Source organism: Episyrphus balteatus, chromosome 2 (genome assembly GCF_945859705.1).
Source record: "Episyrphus balteatus chromosome 2, idEpiBalt1.1, whole genome shotgun sequence".
NCBI classification, from domain to species: Eukaryota; Metazoa; Arthropoda; class Insecta; order Diptera; family Syrphidae; genus Episyrphus; species Episyrphus balteatus.
In genome coordinates this window covers 28,729,545-28,743,533 of record NC_079135.1, presented here as the reverse complement: position 1 = coordinate 28,743,533, position 13,989 = coordinate 28,729,545, and the positions used below count along the sequence as shown (strand labels likewise).

At 29.1% G+C, this 13,989-nt stretch overlaps 1 protein-coding gene across 1 annotated transcript in view; it reads right to left on the bottom strand.

Moving 5' to 3' along the window:
• LOC129912454 (PAN2-PAN3 deadenylation complex subunit PAN3) overlaps window positions 1–2,032 on the bottom strand; it is a 66,148-nt gene extending 64,116 nt beyond the window's left edge. Inside the window, exon 1 of the mRNA XM_055990686.1 lies at window positions 1,922–2,032. The gene's annotated coding sequence lies outside the window, so the exon portion shown is untranslated. The remainder of the gene's footprint in view (window positions 1–1,921) is intronic.
• Window positions 2,033–13,989: the final 11,957 nt, after the last annotated feature.

Genomic DNA, 13,989 nt, shown 5'->3' with positions numbered 1-13,989 from the left:
ATTTGATTTATTGACTATTCAAGATTATACTAACAGTATTTTTTTTTGTTTTACCATATTACAACATTTAAAAAAATAATGTTTTCAAAAAAAAGTCATTTTGTCAAAAGTGCCCCCGGACCCCGGGCACATTTGACTTTAAAAGGGGTACATTTGACAATGGTGGATTAAACCCCACATCGTGTGCATTATATTTTTTAAAACTATCAGCGAATCTTGCTTGTCTATTGTTTAATTAGAAAAAAAAAATTTTTGGTTTTAAACAAATCGCTTACCGGTGGTCAAAAATTAGATCAGAAATACAGAAAACACGTGGTACTTCGCGAAAAGTTAATGAAAGACCAATGAAAGAAATGAAATTTCGTAAAATTTCTTTAAATTAAACTAAGCTTCTTTCTTCATCCTAACTATTGTTAATTAAGGGCACGATCATACCGAAAAACGCAAAGTCAATTGTGCCCCAGTGTCAAATGTACCCCCGCTTACCCTACTTGCCACTTCTTGGCAAATGTTACAAAGATAGATCATTTGTCAATTCCAAACAGGAAAATGGAATTGCTGAAGGTAGGTAGTTGAAAAAAAAAACACACATTAAGAAATTGAACAAAATACATTTCTATTTTTCCAATTTTGTATTTTTCTATTTTAAGAAAGACAGACTGGCAACACTGTTACCACACAGGTATATAAACTTTTTTTGTTTTTTTTTTTTTATTTTCCTTGCAATTCGAAATGAGGAAAAGGAAGAAAAACATCGACATGGCTTCTTTTTTCAAAAAAAAAAAAAAAAAACCTAAAATGTAACAAATTGCATAGCGCTTCCCAACACTTTAAATTAATAAACAAAACTCAATTTCACATAAAATATACAAAAAAACCGGCATTTTTTTATGGAGAAAAATAAAAACAACAACAAAATTTTGATCAAAATCAAAACATATTGCGTATTAATAAAAAAAAGAAGATCCCTATTTTGTTGTTTGGCAAATCAAATTAAAAATACGTCTGTCGTTGTCTAATTGGAATTGGAATTGAAAATCAGAGGCAGGTTAACACAAAAGAAAAGAAGAAGAACACAAACGAAATAAATAATATAACTTCATCAAAATGGCAGAGGGAATCCCGAACAAGGAAATCTAACTGTAAAAAATGTTAAAAAGTACACAAAAAAAAACCAATCGATAGAATAGACAAAATAGGGAATTGTTACTGTAATTATGGAGAAAAAATATGAACAAAAATCATATAACTGGATTTCCTAAAATTTTTTTGTTTTTACAGTTTTCTTTCTAAATAAGTTATTTTTTGTATTTTAACTTACAACACCGATTAACCGAAAAAAAAACACGACTGTAATCAACGAAGACGAACAGACAGACTGATAAAATGGTAAATGGATAGCGAACAAAAGGCAATAATGGTGGAAGTGGAAAAAAGAAGGTTGTGAAGAAAACAAACCAACTCGAATTATTGCTCTCATGAAGAAAAGAAGACGAAGCTGAAAAATGTTGCTGCTGCTGAAGCTGATACGAGTTGAGTTGCTTTTGCTTGCTTTTTGTGGACATGGAGGACAACGACGACGAGGGATTTTATTTAATGCTTCTGCGTTGTTTCGTGTTCTCGTTTTTCTCTATAAAATTTTTATACGAAACATCACTTCACTTATATTTTTTTTTTTTTTTTTCATATTTATTTACCCACTTTTTTTCTATATTTCTTTTTTGAGGATGCCAAAAAAATGTTTTTTTTTTGTTTGCCACTATCCACCACCAAAGAGAAAGTTATGAAGGAAAATTCTACTAAGACTAATTGTTATTTAACTATATTTATTCAACAAAATAAGAAAGAATTTTAAAATATACACAAAGTATAAATATTTAATAACAGAAATAAATATATTTTTGAAATAAGAAAATATTACTTGTATTTGTGGTGTTTTATTGGAAAAAAAATAATCCGAACTAAAAATTCACTACTTTGGAACAGCTGTAGCCGCCATCTTACAAAATTCTCTAATATAATGTAACTGTTGTTATCTCACTTTTTGTTTACATTTTTCTTTGGGTAATCGATAAGTTTTCGTTAAAATCTTTCAAAAGTTTTGAGAGACATCTGGATGTGAGAAATATTCGTTAAGTATATATAAAGAGTGATGCCAAATTTACTTTATTTTTAATAGTTCTCTACTTGACTTATAGAGGTCAGGCTATAAGTAAAAGAAACAATTTTTATTTTATCGCTAGTGCAATTTGAATGTGCATTATTGTTGTTAGTCATCAATCGGATAAACCATCAAAAAATACGGTTTGAAAATGTTCACCTTAGTAGCTACGTTTTATTATATGAGATCCGTATAGATCATAATATGATTGCAAAATATAGCGATCTGGATCAATATGCATGTAGATTTTTATATTCATCTCTTTTTCGCTCATGTTTGTTTTACTATCCAATTCATAGTCCATCTCTTATTTTCTTCCTTGTGACGCACAAAAGCCATCTACTTATCAAAAAAGGAACTAATTTTTGGTCCAATGAAAATGATACCGATAAAAAGATTAATTGTTGTTTTTGTTTTGTGAAAAATAAGTAAAATTGATCCTCTGATCCAAATCCACATGAATATTAAAACACGGATATTAGCTGCATTTTATATGGCCAATGATCCAGTGCGATCTGCATAGACAAATAAAATATAAAACAAAACAAATAAAATATAAGTGAGAAAAAGATGAATTATACAAAATTGTTTCTACATTTCTATTTGCAGTTATCAAAATAGGAATTTTTGTGTTAATTTTTGAGAATATTTTTTATGGGGGCTAAAATTAAGCTCGATCTGCGTAGGTACCTACTAGGATTTTCTCTTCTAAAATTGATCCAGCCCAAGTAACAATTTTACTTGCATAAGGTCCATTTTGTTCGATTCGACAAGCTATAGTTTGTATACGTTTAGTTTAAGGCTTACTTACGCAAGTCATCCATTTTGGAAAGAAAGGAGGTCTCCTTAAGGCTATCTAGAAGTGTTAAGAAGAAGCCTTGTTAATATCAGTTAAAGAAGACCTTTTTAAGACCTGTTTGAACCGTTCTAAAGAAGCCTTGTATTTTCAAGTGACAGAAGGCCTCTATAAGACCTGTTCCAAGAGGTTTTGTTAGTATGCAATGTTTTCACCTATAAGTATGCAAAGTTTTTATCCTGCAGATATGCAATATGTTTGTAACGCATTAGAAAAAAACATTGCATTTCAACGTGAGGTTTCAATTAGCTCCCAATTTTCCACTCATCTTTAATATTCTAGCATGGTCTACTGGTAAGTTGCAGAGGTACGTGGGATCAATTCCTGGTCTGGCCATGTGAAAATAAAAAATGTGTTCTTTTTCAATTAAAATAATATTCTCATCATTTCAGAACAACAGAAAAAGCAGTGGAATTTCCAAAAACGGAGAAAAAACAAAATAGAAAAAAATCAAAACAAATAAAATAATATGTATGTAGAAAATGCAAAACAGAAAAAATCAAAATAAAATAAAAAAAAAAATGAAATACAATTCAATTAATTCTTTTTTTTTATGCATAAATTGGGCTTTTAAGCAATCTGTCTTTGTCTTTTTCCTTTCTATCACAACTGTTTATTAAAGAAGTACAAGAAAAAACCAACCAATCAAATCAAGTCAATTCTGAGGAAAAAGAAAAAAAAAAAGCGTACATGCATAATACACGCCACTTTTCCTCAGAATTGAAATGTCAAAAGTTTTTTTTCTGTTTTTTTTTTTTTTTAATTTTTTCTTCGAAACTGACGTTTGTCTTAAAAGCCCAATTCAACATTTTCTACAACACCTACACCAACTTCTATAAAGCCTTATTATAACATCCTACGCAAGTAATCCGGTTTGTGCATTAGATAAACCCTCTGCAGGAAGACCTCCGTAAGGCCATTTTAAACTGTTTGTCACAAGCTATTAGCTTGTGGATTACCTGTGAAGGAAAGTCCTATGCAATGTCGGTAAAATGCGCCAAAATGATTTGCATAAGACCTGTCCTTCTTGTTATGAAAGCCAAAAAATAGCTTGCATTGACCCTTATGAAAGCTAAATTGTTACTTGGGAGTTGCATATTCATTTGAATTATAAAACACGATCTGGATCCAGATTCAGATAATAGAGGTACCTGTACCTACCTTCATTTGTTTTTTATGTCGTTTTCGATTGGCTTCACCGAAATTAAAAATCTAAATTTATTCCTCACAAGTTATTTTTAATGAAGTTTGAATTTCCGCTTAAGTGCTGCATACCATTTATGTTAGGCTTCATATGTCCAATTAAACCATTTGAAAAGTCAGAAAATACTCAACTGAATTGATCAAGAATGGAACAATCCCACAGAAATTGTTGAAAAATAAGAAGTTACACATACTACATACAACACAGTGACCCTAAACCACAGCAAGAAAATAATAAAAACAATTTTTTATTTGACTTAATAATGAAACGAATTGACATCATTCATCAGGTGTCAAATAATACCACTTGCTAGCAAATCTGGCAACGCTAACGCTTGAGAAAACTCTGACACAAGTTTGGCATCACTAAAACGATAGTAATATGTCAAAAGATCACGAGACACAAACGAAGGACTCAACCGACCCAACCTAAAAAACGAAAATTTTAGTCTTTATCTCTTTTTTACTTTTAAGCCTGGTACGCTGCTCGCGCTAAATTTTAGCTCCCATACAAATTATCGAAAATTTTTAGCCGAGATAAAATGGATCCCATACAAATTATCGATAACTTGTATGGGAATTTTATCTCAGCTAAATTTTAGCGCGAGCAGCGTACCAGGCTTTAAAATTAACTTAATAATTTTTCTTTAACTTGAATTAAACCTAAAGTTAATAATTGAATTCTAAAGTTTTTTGGTCTTTTATTGATGGAAAATTGCTCCGTCAACACCACTTGTAACTTTCAACGTTTAAGCCTGGTACGCTGCTCGCGCTAAATTTTAGCCGAGAAAAAATTCCCATACATGTTATCGATAATTTGTATGAGATCCATTTTAGCTCGGATAAAAAATTTCGATAATTTGTATGGGAGCTAAAATTTAGCGCGAACAGCGTACCAGGCTTTACCTAAGTTCTATGATGTCCTTAAGTAATTGGTGGAAAGTAGGGGAAAGTGGCCTAAAATGGCACCCCGACAAACAATTTTGGTTCTATAAGGCATTACAGATGCAATTGTTGCTCCTGTAAAGCATTTTAGAAGCAAAATTGTTGGTAGGGACCCCAAGGTAAAATGGCCCCCTTGCTAGAAATCGTAGAATCGAACATAATTAGAAAGTTTTATGAACGCGTTTCTTTAGTTAACCTGGCTTTAAACACCTCTCTAACCAACTCAAAAAGTACACTCGTTAAAATTTTGTGAATTTTTTTTTTGCAAAAGAAAAGTATAAAAAACTTTGTATTTTGGAAGAAGAAGTTAATATATGTATGCATGAAGTATTTCTTAATAATTTACTGTAATACGTTGGCTTAGAACGATTTTAGATTTTTCGGTATAAAAATTAAATTAAAAAAACCCAAAATGGGTAAAATGACATACTTAGTACTCGGGTAAAATGGCATACTTACTTTCACATGCCATTTTATGCTGACTTTCACAATTTAATTTTTTGATAGTGAAAATGGTTGCTAAACATAAACGATCTACAGAGAGGAAGTCCTGGACTGAGGAAAGTCCTTGATTCCGTCCAAAATCGGGAAACAAGCATCCAAAACATTCGAAGTTCCAAAACCTAGAGTAAGGAGACGAGAAACTAACGCGAACAGGGTTTTGAATGTCTCGCAGAAAGATTTGGGGGGGGGATTAAGCCCTACTTGTTCCAAGAAAATCGAAAAGGAGCCCTTTGACTCGATTTTTCAATTAAAATCACGTACTTTTGGACAGTGTGCCATTTTTACCCGAGTAAATTTGATCAGAAAAATTTGTAGACGTCTTGAAAATTAAAAAAATTGAAAAACAAAAATGGCTATGGAGGGTATCATCATGAAGATAATGAGTTAGAGAATATTTTTGCCTAAAAAAATTTGTGAATCAGACTCTACTTCTTAAAATACAATTTTATCACTTTACTAATTGAAATTGATTTCATTGACCAGCTGATTTTCGTTTCCAAAACTTGGAACACAAATTGTTTCACTGAAAATGTTCGATTGTCTTTCTGTTCTCAGCTTTAAGTTTTAATTTCACTGATAAATTTAAATGTCTACCTGTTGTAATTAATTTCACTGACAGGGCTTTTCACTGATAGTTTTTTTTTTTTTTAAATGTTTTGAAAAATCTTGGAAACAAAACTTTAAAAACAAAAAAATTGTCGGCTCATCATTATTTTTCCAATAATGGTTAAAAAAAAACCGGATACGCTACGTTTTAGTCACACTTTGTGAAATGGTTTTAAATTTTAAAATAGCTCTTTTTAGTTTTCCTCTCCGCGATTGTTAAAATTTGGACAAAAAAATAATACCCCTGTAAACTTTGAATGAACCAATTAAAAATAAAAACATTTTTTCTTTTTTATTTTATTATTCAGAATTAACTTCGAAGGAGATTTTTATATAATAAACAAAATAAATATTAATTTTTCTACTAAACATTTTTATATAAGAAAGCTTTTAAGGTTTGTTTTTAAATTTGCTTTAATCTGATTAAACTTGATTTTTCGTTTGTAGTAAACTTAATAAAGTTTTTTTTTTCTCATTTAATTTTTCATTTATATCAAAGCAAAATTAAGTAAATGTGTTGTAGATATTTAATAATAATTAATTCTTTTCGGCTTATCCACTAAGTTTTTTTTTTTGTCTAAATACTACAACTACTGCCATAAATATTTCTCCTTTAAATTCTTATAAGCTCTTAGGTATAATTTACTTACATTCAATTACAGTTTATATAATTTTTGTTTTTTTTTTTTTTTTTAATTTTTAACGATTTTCTCACTCATAGATTTCTAATTTACTATCAATGAAAACATTTTTCTTTTAATTTTTCTATTTTTTTTTCTCTTTTTTACTTTGTACGAGTGTGTTAATTTATATTAATTAATTAAGTGTTAAATTTTTTATACATACGTACCATGAGCAATATATTGAATGTTTTAAACTCAAATCAAAACATATTATTGCGCATAATTAAATTCAATAAATTCGTCGGTTTTATTGGTTTATGTGATTCATGCAATTATTTTGGTTGCAACTGCAACAGTTTTATGTGCGAAAATGAAACAAAAAAAACTAAGATTTTAAGCTAAGAAAAAAGTTATCTTTTATGATTATTATTTTCGAATAAATTTTATTGTTTGTCTTTTATGTTATGTGAAAGGAACTTTTTTATATTCCACTTGCCATATAATTTTTTTTTTTTTTGTTGTGTTTGATAATTCAAAACAAATCAATATGGCGATCGTCAACTCTCGGCTCAGTCTTTGTATGATTCAAACGAGATTAAATGAAAAACCAAAATGTGAGACGAATAAAAAATCAACTTTATTTTACATATAAACGGATTTTTTTCTCATATATATTTTTTTTATTTTATGTTTTTTTAAGTTTTATGATTTTTTTTGTTGAAATTTTAATAACAATTGAAAATATAATTTTCTTAAATTTTTACATTTTTATATTTTTTTTTTGTAACAAATTGAGTGCTTCGATTTATACTGAAGGTTTATTTTTATTATTTATTTATTAATTAACAAGTTTTCTTTAAATTATTATTTTTCTAATAACTAATATTTTATAAAAAACTATTTTTAACCAAATTTTAACTTAATCCATGGTTTATATTATTGTAATAAAAAAGAGGTTATGGAAAAAGACAGTCAAATTTAAAGTATAAGAGACATGCTTCTTGACAACGCCATCTATCTGCAACATCTGTACAAAAATATATTATAGACCCTATACAAATTTTGATAAAGGTACCACCTCAATAATTAAAGTACTATAATCTCGAAACTCAACATCTCTGATAGTTGGTTTTAAGTATAACCACAGAATCCGAAGATTCTATTTCTTCCGACAATACTGAAAAATATTCAAATTTTTCAATACACAATTTAGAACGAAATGAAGGCGCATATAATATTTTCAGACATATTGTTCGGAAATTGTACATTTTTTGAGGTATTGTCTTGAGAAATTATGCTATCAGAGATTGAAGATCGAGGTTATATGTATAATAGAAACCAAAAAAACTCTATTAAATTTGAAAACGATCCTTTAAGTGAGCGAATCACGAAATTTAGATTTTGCACTGAAGTTCGTAGGTTCGATAACTATAACAGATCACTATAAAAGACGCATACGATCTTCTCAGTTACCGTCTTTGTCTGTGAATGATTTGGCAATGTTTAATTAGTTTTTCGTGAAACTTCTAGGCCATCAACTTTATGATGAGCCCTTTAGACTCACCAAGTTTCAAGAAAATATATATGTAGCTGTTCATCAAGATATTTCCTGTATAATTTAAGGTTCTCGCTCTTTCAAAGTTTAAAAGTAAAATTAATCCTGCAGACCCACTTTTTAGTGCTACAGTTTAAATTATGACAGTTACCACAAACTTCGGCTGCAACAAGTGGAAGCTCACTTCACAAGATCACTCATAAAATTTGAAATATATAAGGGTTCAAATCAGTTGCTTCTTTGCCTCTTTTTAACGTAAAGCGTAATACTATTGTATAGAAGTGCAATCACTTGTATAACAGTTTTTTTTTCTTTAAATACGTTACGATGGTATTTTGCGCGATGTTGTTATCTCAACTTCAATTGGGGGTATAAGTTTAAGTAAAGGTAAAGCAGTAACCTAAGATATTTTTTTTGTTATTTTTTACATTTTGACACATTGACTGCTATGCTTTTTAGTGCCTTGGTATTTCACAGAAGAGGTCTGTTTGGGTACTGTCTAAAACAGAAGTATTTCTCCTTTTTTCAATATTATCTATTCTACAAAACTACACAGTTTTAAAGTACCCAAATATTAATTGGGTTAAAAATGTTGAAAAAGTAGAAATATTTCTGTTTAAGGCAGTACAAACCTGAGGTGTCACTTAAAAATGGTCGACATGGAAGCCAAAGGCATACAAATTTTGGCCATCAGTAGCTCATTTCAATTTTACCGATCCTTTACAGGTAGGTTTTGTTTAGATGAACTTCAGGTTTATTTAAGCTAGAGTCTTAAAATTGCTCAATACATGGAAGTTGCATGGATTTCTTTGAAGATGCATTCATTAAATCTAATCTATATTAGAGTTGGGCACTTTAGTTCCTTTGAGTAATCGATCACTTTAGTTCAAATCAAGCTACTGAACTAGTTCTGAACTAGTTCATTATAGTTCAATTTTTTTTTAATCACTCCGGTTTTGTTAGAATTAAAAAACAAAATTAGTTTGTAGAAACTGTATCCAAATTAATGTAAAATTGACGCATTCTACATAATAAAACAAATACAACCTAAAAATAACAGATATGTTCATATTATATTTTCTATGAAAATTCTTAATTTCGTTCATATACTTGTCGAGCTTTCTGGTTCCTGACGAAATTTTAGAAGAAGTACGTTTTGCTTTCATTAAGTCGAAATCATAGTAATGTCATTGTTTTTTGTTCTTGCTCAGAAATAAGAATAAGTGGCGTTTGAAGAAGAAACGCTGATACTGGCACAAGCGACCTTGTGACTTTTGTTTTACATCTAAATCTTGAGTAATAGCAGAAGAACTGATTTCGCTCCAGAAAGAATTGGATGCAATTTCATATGCACTTTGGTTACTGGAACCCTATTCTTTAAACGTCTGTCGGGTTAAAAGAGCGCTGTCGGCGTATAAGACAAGGAGACAAGGACCAAATTTGAAAATTCCCTATACTTCCTTTCACCCAAAAAATATATAAAAAAAATGAGCGCAAGCTGTTTTGTAATGTCATATTACGACTGCTCTAGGTTGCTGTTTAGTTTGTTGAAACAAATCTTTTTCGCTATTTGCGAACTAAATTGAACTAAGTAAGTGAACTAAGTTCACCAAGATGAACTAGTTCATTGCACTAGTTCGTTCGGGAACTACACAAGCCAATAATCTATATGGTAATTGAATTTCCCTTTTTCTTAGCTTACTAATGAAAAGAAAATGACTATGTCAAACGAAAGTATTTTTGTAGTCGGAAAAATGCTGATATAAGTCCAATCAGGCTCGCTACAAACTGCAGCTCTGCTGGAATTATATTGTTTTTTTGTACCCTTTAGAATGGGTTTCCTACAAAATTCAATTGTTTCTTCGCTCCAATTAAATATAACGTTAATGGTGGTATTCTTCTCGCACTCGTAAACGCCTCTTAAGTTAACGACTCATAACTCATAAGAGTACTCGAGACGATTCATTAGTCTTATAACCTCTCATAATATTCACTATTATTCCTTGGGAAATAGGAGACCAGTAAGTTTCTTGACATTTTCCAATCATTTACTTAAAAACGTAATAGTAAAACAGTTAACCCATTTTGTTGACCGTGTAATTCTAGCTTAAGTGTCGTAAAGTTCGAAGTACCTACATACTTCTTAAAGCATAACAGTAACTTTTATACAGTGATCACAAATATTTCTGATTGTGCTGCGATTGAACTTTATCTTGTATATCGAGCCTTATCTGTCATTTTATCGTAAGCAAATTTATCTTAAGTGACAACAGCGTTTACAGAAAATGCTCTTATTTTTTAATCTGTATGGTTTTTTGGAATTTTGTTGATAAATTGTATCAAGAAAAATGGCTTCCTATTGGAAAAATTACCTACATTTAAACATTGTCCACATTTTTTAAATTTACAATTACAATTATTTGTCCATATTTCACTAAAAAAATTAGCGGTAAAGGGCTCGATATATAGTCAGACATGCTTATCAAATACGATAATATGAGAACGATTTTCAATGAGATTTCTCTATACATCCGAGTTTAAAAATTCATGATTCTTTTCATAGAAGATCTTTGAAAGTTGTTGGCTTATCGAGTGTAAGTTGAATGGTTATTGTACAGTTACCTTTGAGAATTTTCTCAGCAATCTTGTCTTGGTTATTAAATGAAATTAAAGTTAGAAAAGCCCAGTCCTAATTGAAATCAAAAGATTTGAACTGCATCCTTATCCACTATAAAAAATAAATGAAACCCATCCATCATTATTCCATTTAGCATTAGCAAGATCTAAAATTCCACGCCTCGCCTTTTTAAAGTTTATTATTCATGCATTTAAATTCTTGTTTAAATTAAAAATACAAAAAACATTAAACGTCCGTCATTATTCTTGTATTGCAAGCAAAAATTAAAAAAAATAATAATAAATCTTTGAAGCTTTGTTGTGCAAAATATAAATTGTGCCTTTTGAGAGGTTGTAAGAGGTTTTCGTACACACCTTCCGCTGCTTAACTTTTTTTAATAAAATACCTTAGTTCTAGTCATGAAATTGCATTTATCCTACTAAGGATTTAGGATAAATTTTTATATTGGAGTTAAATGACTTATACTAAAAATATTTTATTATGACACTTATCAATCGGAAAGTATGGAAAATTGATTTTTTTAAGTTTGAATAATTGAATTCATGCAGTTTTAGAAAGTGGTGTGTTTTTATACGGTGTTTGTATATACGTGAAGCATGCTTATATTCTGTTCTTCCAGATTTTTTTCTGATGAGCAAAAAATGTTTTAAAAGATGTAGCTCCTTTGATCTCTAAAAAAGGATACTTGTAGCGAAGAAAAGATTCGAGTCGAGCCAAGTCCCTTTAAACTCGATCCAGGTTAACAAAAGGGATTGAAGTCTAACTTAAGCTCGCTTCAACACTGAACTCAAATGAAGGTAAATTGAAGTTGGTATATGGGTTTGTTTTACCTGTTATATTATCGTCAACAATTTTTGGCTTTGGTAGGAAGACAAAGAGTAAAGCTAGGATTACAAGGTCAACGAAAATCGGTCAAAGCGATGATTCTCTAATGTCAGCAGAAGCATTATCTTCACTATGTCAATGCGCTGCCAATGTCAAAACCTGTGTTCAGCGCAAGTTTTATCTGAACGTTGATACGTCGAGCAGCATTGTTTTGACATTTTCTACACTACAGAGAGTCAACGGGTTGACTGATTTCATTCCCCGTGCAATCTTTAATCCTGGGTTAATTATTTAATTTTGTATTTTTTATTAAGTTAGGACCTCTAAAACCAACGCGTTTCGCAATGTACTAAATTGTTTTTAAACTGTCATTTAAACTTTACTGGACAACTAGATTGTCAAATAAAGAAGCCATCTTCTCTAATATAGAAAATTGTTTGAAAGTAAGAAAGTGTTTAGAAAAATTCCGAATACTTTTCTTTTCAATTTTCTAAAGAAAAGAGCTGCTTTTAATCATGTGTATAATAACTTTGAACTCCTGGTTTTAATATTTGACTATGAATTTAGCCGTTTAAGTTTTTTTTTTTTTATTGAAATTAAGGTTTTATTTATGCAGAATTTTCACGAATTAACGAGGCGCTAGTTTTTTTCTCCTGATAATTTTTTGCGAATTTCCAATAACAGCATTGGGTAAAAATTTCTCCAAATGGCATACAAAGTGTTGCCATTTTGCTTTCAAATTACACTAACAAAAAGGTTGTCACACTGACTCAATACAATTGCCTTTGTTGACTTTAGCTTTCTACAACTTAACCAAAACTTCTATCGTTCGACTAACAATGTCGTACCCTAAAGATCCAATGAATTTTGGAAGTCCTACGACATGCTCAAGAATCTCTTAAAGCCTTTGATATGATTTGGCACAAAAGGATTTAGTACGACACGTTTTACAGCTCTTGTTTAAGTTGTTTGAATATTGAAGGTTTGAGTAAATAATTTTTGGTTTCAATAAGGCTATGGTCTTGGCCTATGTCGAGATTAAAAAAAAAAAAATACGTTTTTATAAGCCTAGGAAAACTAAAAGCTTACCTTTAGAAGATAAAAAAATCTAATATTTCATATTGCATTCGAAATAAAATGGCGTAACTTTTAAACTAAAAAATTATTTTGCAGAAAGCGTTAAATTATTGCTAAAGATTATGATGCAAATATCATGCCCAGCGAAATAAAAAGAAAATTTAAATATATTTTAAATAATTTGTATTATATTTAAATCATTTAAAAATTAAAAAAAAATAATAATATATTAAACAATAGATAACATTCAAAGAGAAAATATATAATTGAACTAAAATTAATTGAGATCATACATATATTATATAAATTTTATCTAAAAAATTTAACAATATTTATTTTTTTTTTATTCATTATACTTTGTAATAATGTATATAGTCTTTCTTATATAATTATATGACTACAACAAAATATTTTGTTTTATTTATTAATTTTTGTTTTCTATCGCGAATACGTCCGGGTTTTTTGCTTTTGTGAATTAAAATTTACAATATTGTTTGTTATATGAGACTTTATATCACTAATTAACTAAAATCTTAATCGTAAATATTGCACTTATTCAGTAAAAAAAATAATAATAATAATTTAAAAATTATGTCTTTTTCTTTAAGAAAAAAAGGGATTTTTTTTAAAGTTTTTAAATAAAAAATTATATTTTTTTTATAAAGTTTAATTTTTGTTTATATTACTTATAAATTTGAACATTAAATGCACTATACAATTTTTGTTTTATATTTTAAATTTATTTGAATTTTTTCTTATGAAGTTAGTAATAGTTTACATTTCTAAATTGCATTTCATTGAAATTGAACAAATAGTAGATTAATATTTTTTTAGTTTTTATATTTTTTTCTTTTTTCATTTATAAATATATATTGAGAATTTTTTTGTTTTGTTTTATTTAAATAGTTTTGTAATTTAGTGTTTTTATCATTAGATGTTATAGTTAAAATTTTTATATTTTTTTTTACAATACTAAGTCTCAAAGCTTGTTTTTTC